Source organism: Mustela nivalis (assembly GCF_964662115.1).
Source record: "Mustela nivalis genome assembly, chromosome: 12".
Lineage (NCBI taxonomy): Eukaryota > Metazoa > Chordata > Mammalia > Carnivora > Mustelidae > Mustela > Mustela nivalis.
The window spans coordinates 94,871,033-94,883,216 of record NC_139031.1 but is presented as its reverse complement, the minus strand read 5'-3'; the positions used below and the strand labels follow the sequence as shown (position 1 = coordinate 94,883,216).

The 12,184-nt window shown below is 44.6% G+C and overlaps 1 pseudogene across 1 annotated transcript; it reads left to right on the top strand.

Annotated features, from left to right (window-relative positions):
- The first annotated feature begins 1,037 nt into the window (after window positions 1-1,037).
- LOC309845054 (large ribosomal subunit protein uL22 pseudogene) lies at window positions 1,038-1,607 on the top strand (annotated as a pseudogene). Its single transcript has one exon. The product of its transcript is annotated as a large ribosomal subunit protein uL22 pseudogene (transcript).
- The last annotated feature ends 10,577 nt before the right edge of the window (window positions 1,608-12,184 follow it).

Below are 12,184 nucleotides of genomic sequence, written 5' to 3'. Positions count from 1 at the left end.
TAGATAGATAGATAGATATAGATGTTGGATTGGTTCCCTGCCAGGTTTCTAGCTCTTGCGACCTAAATAATCCCAACCTCAGGTGACAGGTCCAGGCAGAACCAGTCCTGCTCAAGATCTTGAGGGCAAAGTGGAGTCCAGATTAATGAGGGTCCCTGAGGAGTAAACACAATGCTTAGATCTGACTTTTTCCAGGCACTGGGAGCCACTGAAGAATCATCCAGGAGAGTGATGTCAGTTGGTGGCTTGAGGCAGGGCTCATGTCCCTTCAGGTCATTCTAAGACAGCCTGAGCCCTTATAGGAGTAGAAGGTGGCACTGGAGGCTGGTGCTGTGGTTCAGGTGAGAAATTATGAGTGCTTGAAGCATTGGTCTGAACATCACGGAACTGTGGGTCATTTTCTGGCCCCACTGAAGGAAGAGGGAGGTGTCTTGTGCCTACTTCCTCTTAGGCATTAGACACGTCTGTCAGGCTAAACGAGGTTGGTTCCAGCAGCCTCTGACGGTTTTCCTTGGCCCTGAGAATATCATTCCTCTGTCTATTCTTTTTTTTTCCCAAGATTTTATTTATTTATTTGACAGACAGAGATCACAAATAGGCAGAGAGGCAGGCAGAGGGGGAAGGGGAAGCAGGATCCCCACTGAGCAGAGAGCAATGTGGGGCTTGATTCCAGGACCCTGAGATCACGACCCGATCTCAAGGCAGAGGCCCAACCCACTGAGCCACCCAGGTGCCCCTCCTCTGTTTATTCTTATCAACTAGAGCTGCCAAGTAACCAAAACAATGAAGAAGGAATAAAGATTGAAGTCCAAAATTGGGGGCTGACTACTCTAGACTTGCAACTCACCAGACCGAGAAACAATCATGGACCACCTCCTCAAGTGTCCGGAACTGACCTTGTATCACGTGAAAGTTTAGATTTTTCCCATTTATGTGATCTCTCTTCCATGCAGAGTAACCACGGCGGAATATGCCAGTACTCCTAACCATGTTGTCTGAGACAACAAACATCTGAGCGTGCCAGTTTTCCATGCATGTCTCAGCGGCCTGGGGTGACCTCTGAAAATGGTTCGCTATTCACTTGACCCGGAAAACCCTATGAAATCATGCAAGTCAAAAGGTTCAAATCTCCGTGTTCACTTTAAGAATACACGTGAAACTGCCCAGGCCATCAAGGGTATGCATATCCGAAAAGCCACCAAGTATCTGAAAGACGTCACTTTGCAGAAGCAGTGCGTGCCATTCCGTCGCTACAATGGTGGAGTTGGTAGGTGTGCCCAGGCCAAACAGTGGGGCTGGACACAAGGTTGGTGGCCCAAGAAGAGTGCTGAATGTTTAAAAACGCAGAGAGTAATGCTGAACTTAAGGGTTTAGATGTCGATTCTCTGGTCATTGAGCACATTCAGGTGAACAAAGCCCCCAAGATGCAGCATAGGACTTACAGGGCTCATGGTTGCATTAACCCATACATGAGCTCTCCCTGCCACATTGAGATGATCCTTACTGAAAAAGAGCAGATTGTTCCTAAACCAGAAGAGGAGGCTGCACAGAAGAAATAGATATCCCAGAAGAAACTGAAGAAACAAAAGCTTATGGCCCGGGAGTAAATTTGCACAGAATAAATGCAATTTAAAAAAAAGAGAGAGATGGGAAATCTTATGGTCTCCATGGCCAGGGCACCCACAGACACTTTGCTTTGTTCTAGCCCCTTGCAGCCCAGAGCACAGAGAGGCCATCTCTCTACCTGGGAAATGCACCTCCATTCCTCCTAGTTCTAGAGCTCAAGATATTGCCTGGGGAGCATTCCCTGTATTCTCTTGAATTCCCTTTTCTCTAGAAAAGGACATCTGGGTGGCTCAGCTGCTTAAGCATCTGCCTTCCGCTCAGGTCATGATCTCAGGGTCCTGGGATCAAGCCCCACGTCAGGTTTCCTGTTCAGCGGGGAGTCTGCTTCTCCTCTGCCTGCTGTGCCCCCTACTTGTGCTCTCTCTTGCTTTCTCTCTCAAATAAATAAATAACATTTTTTTAAAGAAGAAAATAACACCTCTCTAGAGAGATTATGTTTTGGAAAAGGGAAATCCATCCCTTATTCTTTTCTCAACTCAACTATATACACTTTTGTGCAATACACACACTCACGCATAGGCACGGACACACACACACAGGCAAACACGTGTGTACACACATACATGTTCAGAAACAAGCATACACATGCCTATACACACGCACACATCCGTACACACATGCAAACCCACAGCCGTAAACACACGTATACTCTCTCCCACACACATGTACACACACACTCAGATTCCCTGCCGGTAACCAGGCGAGCCGCAAGACTAGACACTCCGCTGCCAGGAGGAGAAGCCCTGAGATCTCCTCATCTGCTGCTGTCTACCTGCGGGTAAGTCGTCCTCACCAAGCCCTTCCAGCGAAGATGGTATCACACAGGAAAGGGAAAGACGGGACAGCCCACCGATCGCGTTCAGCCCTTCCTCACCCGTCGGGGCAGGACGTGCGCGCCTGAGAAGTGAACTGGGGAAACCGGCCGAGGTCCTTCGGGGCGGTTCCCACGCTCTGCGCGCACAGCCGCGGGAGACGCGCTGTCACAGGTGAGCTCTCGCTCGAGTCTCGTCCCACTTCCGCTTAAAACTGACGTGACGCGGTATAGATCGAGTGCTGATACTCATGCTGATGGCTTAGCACGGGGGTTTTTACTTCACTTAGGATGACCATAAACAGCATAAAAACATCACAGCAAGTTGAAAGACAGAGGATGGGGGGAAAAGGGGAAAGCGTTCTATTTTAGTACCAAGGCCTGGCTGGCACTGTCATTTCCCCTGGACCCTGGGAGCTGCTGGGCCCTGGGAGCCTGAGGACGGCCTCTGGTGGAAGTGAAGGAAGTAGGAGGACATGAGACAGGGACTGTCCTGTCGCTGCTAATCCCCGTCAGGAGACAGATGTTAACGGAGCAGGCACTCCGCTGCCTCTCCCTTTTAGTCTCTGGGGTCTCACCACCACTTCTAGCAACTCTTCAGCCCCAGAGGACCTCACTCTGCCTGTTCCTCCCCTAGAGGAGAACGGCTGAGTTCGGCATCCACCTTGGACTAGTGTCAGGGCAATAGGTCATGCCCCTCCATGTGACCTCATGTGTCAGGGCCGCCTGCCCCGCGTGTGGGTTTGCTGTCTCCTCCTCTTCAGAGAGGGGGTGACTGCAACAAGGCCAGGTAGAAGCCCCCAGCCACCCACAATCACATCCCCTCATTCTTGCTGGGATCACTTGCATGAGCTGTGAAAATACAGGACAAGCTGGTCCCTTTGGCCCCCGAGGGGTGACCTTATGAGTGTGACTATTCTTTATGTGACTTCAATCCATTGCCTCACCCTAGTTGAAGCCGAGCTGGAGAGGGGGCCCTCCTGCTCTAGAGTCCAGGAATCCATCCAGTCCTCCAGGGTCCCAGGGTCTGTTAAGTGCTGAGCGGATGCCTAGAAGGTTACTAGAAAGTGCAAGCTTCCACTTAAGTTGGCAGCAACCTGTTAGGACATCGATAGGCTCCAGTTCCCACTGAGGGAGATCTGACCCGTTTACTCCACCGACTCTCTGAGATTCTTGGATAAACCACCAGAAGCGGGAGTCTCAAGAGGAAGGAGCGGACTCACTGCCAAGAAGGCACGTGATGGTCAAATGACTTGCTGGGAAAACAAAAGTAATATGTGCAGGGGCGTAGACATTCCAGAGGTGACCTGCATATGAGACATCTGTTAACTCGGGAAAATTTTTAACCTGGGAGTGTGAAAGGCAGATAATTCTGCACATTTCTGGCATGGTTGTCTATGCTGACACCTGTTGTGTCTGAGAACTCTCTCCATGCTCGGTTTTTCATTCAATTGGTGAAAGAAAAGAAAAAAGGTGGGGGGGGGGGGATTGCAACGTGGACCACCACAGGCCTGCAGCATTCGAGGCTCTGATAGTCCATCCTGCTTTTTCATTTTAAGAAAATGCATGAGTCCCTGCCAAGGAGGAAAGTGATGTTCTTCTGCTGAGCATGGGAGAGAGATGCACCAGGGAGTCCTTGGCTGGTTGAGATTGCTTCGTTCCTCTGGGCAGTGGCATCTCAATTCAGCCATGGTCTTTCTGACTAGCAGGCAATAGGCAGGAGCTCTTGGCTGGGGTTGGGCGAGGGAAGGAAAGTTGCATACATTTCTGTTGTTTGTGTGTGAAAAGTTTCCAGTTAAATAGTGAACCCTTGTCATGAAGACATGCATGACGGCAGATGCCTCCCTTCTGAAATATCATTCTGGAGAAAGCCAGAAGCCTGTACCAACATCTCTGTCATTATGAATCTGCAGATTCTCAGAAAACACTCCTGGAGAATATGTTTGCTATATACCTGGGGTTTCCTAGGCTATAATAGTCTGAAAACAAGAATAATACACAACTAGGCATATGTGAGAGATATGCACATATATAACAAAATACTACACAGCTAGAACAAAAAGACACGATCCCACCATTTACAACAACACGGATGGACCTAGAGGGTATGATGCTAAGTGGAAGAAGTCAGACGGAGAAAGACCAATACCATCTGACTTCACTCATATGTGCAAGCTTTAAAAAAAAAGAAAAAAGAAAAAAGAAGACAAATAAACAAACAAAAAGCAGAACTATAAAATACAGAGAACAAACGTGATTGCCGGGGGAGGAGATGGGCAAAATGGGTGAAGGGGAGTGGAAGACACAAGAGCCCAGGTACGGAATGAATAAGCCACGGGAATAAAAAGCACAGCTTGAGGAATAAGTCGGTGACACTGAAACAGTGATCGGTGGCGACAGATGTTAGTTCAGCTGGTGGAGAACACAGTTCCCCACACCCTCCTGGCAAATCCCTCCGTCTCACACCTGAAACGTGTGTGATGTTGAGTGTCAATTAGACGCAAACAAAAATAAATACATAAATAATGCTCAACTAGCACCCAACATCAGAGCACCTGCACATTTATAACAAATAGTAACAGAACTAAAGAGAAATAAACAGAGCGCCTGGCGGCTCGGTTGGTTCAGCAACTGCCTTCAGCTCAGGCCATGATCCTGGAGTCCTGGAATCAAGTCCAGCATCGGGCTCTCAGCTCCCCAGGGAGTCTGCTTCTCCCTCTGACCTATCCTCTCTCATGCTCTCTCTCTCTCTCATTCTCTCTCTTTCTCAAATAAATAAATAAAGAGAAATAAACAGCAATACAATGCAGCTGGGGACTCTAAAACCCCACTCTCAGCATGAGTAGCTCATCTGCACAGATAATCAGTAAGTAAAAGATTTAAACAATAACACTATAGACCAAATGGACATAACAGGCACACACAGCAGAACACACCCTCCTCTTCAATTGCAGAGAAACACATTCTTCTCAAGTACACACGTAATGTTCTCCAAGACACACCACATGTTAGGCCCCCAAACTGGCTCTGCAAATTCAAGAAGACAGAAATTATATCAAATATCTTCTCTGACCTCAAGGGAAAGGGAAGTATAAATTTACAACAGAAGGAAAGCTAGAAAATTCACGAATACGGGGAAATTAAACAACACACTCCTTAAGTACTGATGGACCAAAGGCTAAAGCAAAAATGAAAATTGAAAAAGGATCTTGAGAAAAATGATGGTGGAAACACAATATACCAAAAATTCTAGACTACGGCAAAAGATGTGCCAATGGGGAAGTTTATCGTGATAAAGGCACACATCAGGAAAATGAGAGACCTCAAACAAACAACGACACTTTATACCACAAGGAACAAGAAAAAAAAAAAAAAGAGCAAACTATGCCCAAAGTTGGCAAGAGAAAGGGAAATAATACAGATTAGAGCTGAAGTAAACAAAAAAAGGTAAAAGAAAAACAATAGAAAAGTTTAATAAAACCAAGAGTTGATCTTTTGAAAAGATAAATAAAGTTGACAAAGCTTTAGCTCTACTCACCCCCCTCCAAAAAAAAAAAAAAAAAAAAAGAAAGAAAGAAAAGAAAAAAAAGAAAGACGTGGTGGCTCAGTGGGTTAAGTAGCTGCCTTCAGCTCGGGTCATGATCTCAGGGTCCTGGGATTGAGCCCCGTGTTGGGCTCTTTGCTCAGCAGGGAGCCGACTTTTCTCTCTCTCTCTCTCACTGCCTGCCTCTCTGCCAACCTGTGATCTTTCTCTTTCAAATAAATAAATAAAATCTTTAAAAATAAAACAACAATTAGGAAAAGAAAAGAAAAAAGGAAAAGAAATAGAAAGGACTCAAATAAATAAAGCTATAAATGAAAGCAGAGACATTACAACTGACACCACAGAAATATACAGGATGAGAAGAGTCTGCCTTGAACAACTCCACACCAGCGAATCAGAAAACCTGTGAGAAATAGGCCCATTCCTGGAAACATCCAACCTCCCAAGCCTGAGTATAAACAAATAGAAAATCTAAAGAGACCAATAAGAGTAAGGAGATAGCATCAGTAAGAGAAGACTAGACCAGAGAGGAATTAACTTCTTTTTTTCTCGAACTTCTCCAGAATTTCAAAGCAGAGCAAATACTTCCAAACTCATGTTAGGAAGCCAACACCTCCTTGATACCAAAGCCAGGCAAGAATGTTGCAGGAGAATAAAACTGCAGGCCAACATCCTGATGAATACAGCTGCAAAAATTCTCAACTGAAAACGAGCAAATTCAATAACCCACAAAAAGGATCATATACCATGATCAGGTGAGATTTACTTCTGGGATGCAAAGATGGTTCAACATCTGCAAATCAGTCAGTGTGACACCTCACAGTGATGGGATGAAGGGTAAAAATCACATGATCCTCTCGAGAGATGCAGAAAACACATCTGACAAAATCCAGCATCCATTCCTAATTAAAACTCTCAACAGAGTGATTAGAAGAAACACACATCAACATACTAAAGGCCATGTAGGGCAAGCCCACATCTAACGTCACCCTCAAGAGTGAAAGATGAAAGCATTTCCTCTATGATCAGGAACAAGAGAAGGGTGCTCACACTCACCACTCTTTTTCAACATAGTACTGGAATTTCTAGGCAGAGAAATTACTCAAAAAGAAAACAGAGGGAAAAAAGAAAGAAAGAAAAAGATGTGGCACCTGGCTGGTCCACTTGGTAAAGTGTGTGACTTTTGATCTCAGGGTTGTGAGTCTGAGCCCCTTGTTGGGTGTACAGATTGCTTAAATATAAAAATAAAAATTTTAAATTTTATTATAGTAAAAAAAGAAAGGCTATCCGAATTGGAAAGGGTGAAGTAAAATTGTCTTTGTTTGCAGATGGCATGATGTTATATGCAGAAAATTCTAAAGACTCCACCAAAAAAACCATTAAATTTAGAACTAATGAACAAATTCAATCAAGTGGCAGGATACAAAGTCAACCTACAAAAATAAGTTGTGTTTCTATACACGAAAAACAAAACATCTGAATGAGAAACACGACAATCCCATATATAACAACATCAAAAAATTAAAATACTTAGGAACAAATTTAAGCAAGGAGGTGAAAGAACTCTACACTAAAAGCAATAAGAAAGCAATATTGAAAGAAAATGAAAAAAGAAAACATAAATAAATGGAAAGATATCCTGTGTGCATGGTTTGGAAGAAGTAATATCTTTAACATGTCTATGCTACCCAAAGTAATCTACAGATACCTATCAGTATTCCAAAAGCATTTTTTTACAGAAATAAAAAATAATCCTGAAATTTTACAGAAATAAAAAATAATCCTAAAATTTGTATGGAACCACAGATGACCCCCGATGCCAAAGCCAGCCTGAGAAAGAAGAACAAAACTACAGATATTGTGATTCCTGACCTCAAAGTATACCACAAAGCAATGGCAATCAAAACAGTGTGGCACTGGCACAATCACAGACATGTAGATCAACAGACCAGAATCAGGAGCTCAGAAACCAACCCATGCATGTACAGTCAACTGATACTTGTCACAGGAGCCAACAATACTCAATGGAGAAAAGACAGGATCTCTAAAATGTGGTGCTGGGAAAACCGGATATTTACATATAGAAGAATGGAACTGGATCCCTAGCTTACACCATTCACAAAAAGTAACTTGAAAAGAATTAAAAACTTGAATGTGAGACTTGAACCACAGAACTCCTAGACTAAAACATAGGGACAAGCTCCTTGACATCGGGCTTGACAAGGACACCAAAAGCACAGCAACAAAGCGAAATAAAGGAAGTGGGACGACATTGAATCAAAAATCTTCTGAATAGCAAAAAAACAAAACAAAACAAAAAAACAGCAACAAAATGAAAAGGGGACTGGCAGAGCGGGAGAAGATATTTGCAAACCACATATCTGATTGATAAGTGGTTAATATCCAAAGCACACAAGAAACTCAAATGACCCAATTGCAAACAAATGCACACACAAACAGAAACCAAATAACCCAATTTCTAAACGGACAAAGAACTTGACTAGACATTTTTTTTTCAAAGACGATATTTAAATAGCTCACGTGTACAAAAAAAGTTGCTCAGCATCACTCATCATCAGGGAACTACAAATCAAAACCACAAAGAGATACCACTTCACACCTTCAGAATGGCTAGTATCAGAAAGATAAGAGATAACACGTGAAAGCGAGGATGTGGAGAAAAAGGAGCCCTCGTGCACTGTTGGTGGGGACAGAGACTGGTGCAGCCACTCTGGAAAACAGTATGGCGGGTCTTCAAAAACTTAAAAATAGAACCATCATATTTTCCAGCAATTCCACTTCTGCATATATCTAAAGGAAATTAAATTAGCCTCGTGGAGAAATAACTGTCCCATGTTCATGGCAACAGTATTTACGAGAGCCAAGGCATAGAAATACCTAAGGGTCAATTAATGGCTTAATGGGTAAAGAAAATGCAATATATACATCGAAATAGAGGTTTGCAGTGGAATATTACTCAGCCATAAAAAGGAAGGCAATCCTGCTGTGTGAGACAGGATAGATGGACCTTGAGGGTGTTATGCTGAGTGAAATAAGTCCCACAAAGATGAATGCTGTGTGTTCTCACTTCTATGTGGAATCTAAAAAAATAAAAAAATAAAAAAAACCCACAACGTCATAGATACAGAACACACTGCTGGTTGCCAGATGCTGGGTGGGGTGGGGAAGGGAGGGAAAAATGGTGAAGGTGGTCGAAGGGTGCAAAATGCCAGTTATAAGGTGACTAAGTCCTGGCAATGTCACGTACCTCATGGCGCCTACAATTAGCAAAACTGGACTCTGTATTTGAGAATCTCTGGGAAATACCTGGGGGCCTCAGTCGGTTGAGCGTCTGACTCTTGATTTGCACTCAGTTCACAATCTCAGAGTCCTAAGGTCTGGTCTCACGACGGGCTCCGCGCTGGGCATGGAGTCTGCCTGAGATTCTCTCGCTCCCTCCACCCCTCCCTGCCCCGGCCTGCGCTCTGGCTCTCACTGAAAAAAGAAAGGAAAATCCCTGAGAGGAGATTGCGAAAGTTCTCCACACAAAACAAAACAGTCCTAACTACGAGAGACGTTAATTAACATTATTGTGGGGATCATTTAGCCACGTAAACATACACTGAATCATTATATTGTGCACTTTAAATATACAATATAGTTTGTCAATCCTACCTCAATAAAGCAGGAAAATAACAAAATAAATAATGCCCAAAGACAGGAACAAATGAGAATGTTCCTGCCTCGATTCTTTTACCCTTCAGAAACTCCAGGCTGTTGATAGCTCTGGGAGTTTCCCAAGGGAGATGAGTACTCCCATACACCCAGTGGCACCCCCAGCCCTTCCTGCGTCTCTCTGTCCCTTGTCGCTGCTGTTACCCTCACTTAATTCTAATTACCATATCTCCCATCAGTTTCCCCCCAGGCCAGTTCCTACCTTTACTGTCCACAAAGCCTTGTGGCTCAGGGGCCACTGCCTCTTAGACCTGCCAAAACCAAAAGAATCCACGGAGGTCAAGACCCAGTCACAAAATGAAGAGTGACACTGCATGAGGCTAAAAGCCCCCAGTCCTCCTGATGAAAAAACCCTTGGTTCCTTGAGGCACTCCTCTACCATTTATAATGAGTTCCTTCTGGGACGCGCCTCAGCTCTTCCTGACATGAAGAAAGTCCCCGCATGCCCGGACTGGCCTGATGCCAAAGATACACACAGAATGGGTGTCAGCTGAGAACCTTAATACTAAAATTGGGGGAATATAAGAACGCAGAACCTGTTCCTTCCTCTTTCTTCTCCTTGGGAAATATGGCCTACACACTCACAAAAAAGATGAGATTATCACTTTGGGAATGAGGCCTTTGGTTGGCACAAGAAGCCATCAATAGTCAAAACCATAAATCACAAACTGGAAATGTCATTATATTTCATTGGTTGGATTGTCCCTGTCTCCGTCCCCCAGTTCTTGAACTATGTTAGAGAACAGAGTTTGAGCACACAGGGCAGTATGAAACGCGATGTGTAGTGCTGCTAATCCCAGAATAACACCAGAATTGAATGAAACTGAACAGCGTGAAAGACACAGTCATACGTTCTGAATCTTGAGCTGACCCCCAAACCAGACAAGTTCTCAAAGGCCAAATCATTTATAAAGGCAGAACACACAACAGCCCAGGTCAGAAAATCCTATTTTCTCAAAAGTCCAAGGATGCAAGTTCTGAAGGGCTCATATTTCCAGAAAACAGTGCAAGGAATCCTAAACCCGGTTGCATCACCCCTGTGTGGGCTGACGCTGTAGGTGCTGCCTTACGTAAGTTCACAGGCTGAACATCTCAGCAGAAAGGCGAAGAGATGCTTCCTCTTCTCAGCACACGATGGGAAAGAACCGCTCTGGGTGTGAGCTCAGCCGGAGAAAAATTGTGACAGCTGCTGGCAGGAATGGAAGCTTCCTGGCGGAGTGGCAGGATAGCCAGACTTACACACTCTCTCCATTCGCCTCTTGGCAGTGAATGGGGCACACATTTGCTGACAGGTCCTAAGTGCCGGAACTGCCTCTGAGTTGAATGGTTCAGGGGAGAAACGGGTGCTGGGCACAGATGAAAGCAATTGTGTTTGCATAATGGCCAAGACTGTAAGGTCCCGAGTAATGTCTGGGCACAGATCCTTGCTCTGTGTAATCTTGGGCGATGGAATTAATCTCTCCAACTCTTAGTTTTTCCATTGCTGAAATGGGGACAATAGAACCTATCTTCCGGGTTGCTTTAAACATTAAATGATTAGGGTTGTTAAGAGTTCAACGTAGCACTTGGCATCTGCTATTTGTCCTTGATGTTAACTATTAATATGGTTACTGATTTAGCCCACACATGTTGTCTGTCAAGTACACAAAGTTAGTTATTATAATTATGATTAAAGAAAGAAAAAGAGATGGGTATTATCTGGTATGTTGGAGGGTGATCCAAAGAAATGAGCCAGGGATGGGAATGGAGGCTGATGTAGCCCACAGACTTGTGACTTCGAGACCCAGTATATGCAAAGCTCTCCCAGAGGTCCCAGCCAGGAACAGCCCAGAACCTACCATATCTTGTTCATACCTCACTCTGGCATGGTCCTTTTCCCTCTTTCTCAGGCCCTATTCTGGTTCCTTTACTGCCAGAGGATTCTAGGTTTGGAGCCAGTAGCGTCAGCCATTCAGCCCCTGACAATAGTTTCAGAATTCCTGGGAATCAGAACCCGTCCCCTGCATTTCCTCCGAGGTTCCTAATATCTGACACCACTTTGTGGGTTCTGTCCCTTGGATTAAAATCTGATGGATAGGGGCACCTGGGTGGCTCAGTGGGTTAAAGCCTCTGCCTTCTGCTCGGGTCATGATCTCAGGGTCCTGGGATTGAGCCCCACATCGGGCTCTCTGCTCAGCGGGGAGCCTGCTTCCTCCTCTCTCTCTCTCTCTGCCTGCCTCTCTGCTTACTTGTGGTCTGTCAAATAAATAAATAAATAAAAATCTTAAAAAAAAATCTGATGGATAGTCTAATGGGATTAGCCCAGACAAGGAGCAAAGAGGCTAAGCTATAACGAATTATTTTTTAAGAGGTCCTAATCAAAGAGTAAAGTGCATGGTGAGAGGGCTCGAGTCTGAGGATAAACCCCAGTAGTTCCCAAATTTTCCTGTGCTTGATCCTACCCATTAAATCATTGCTTTGGAAAAAAA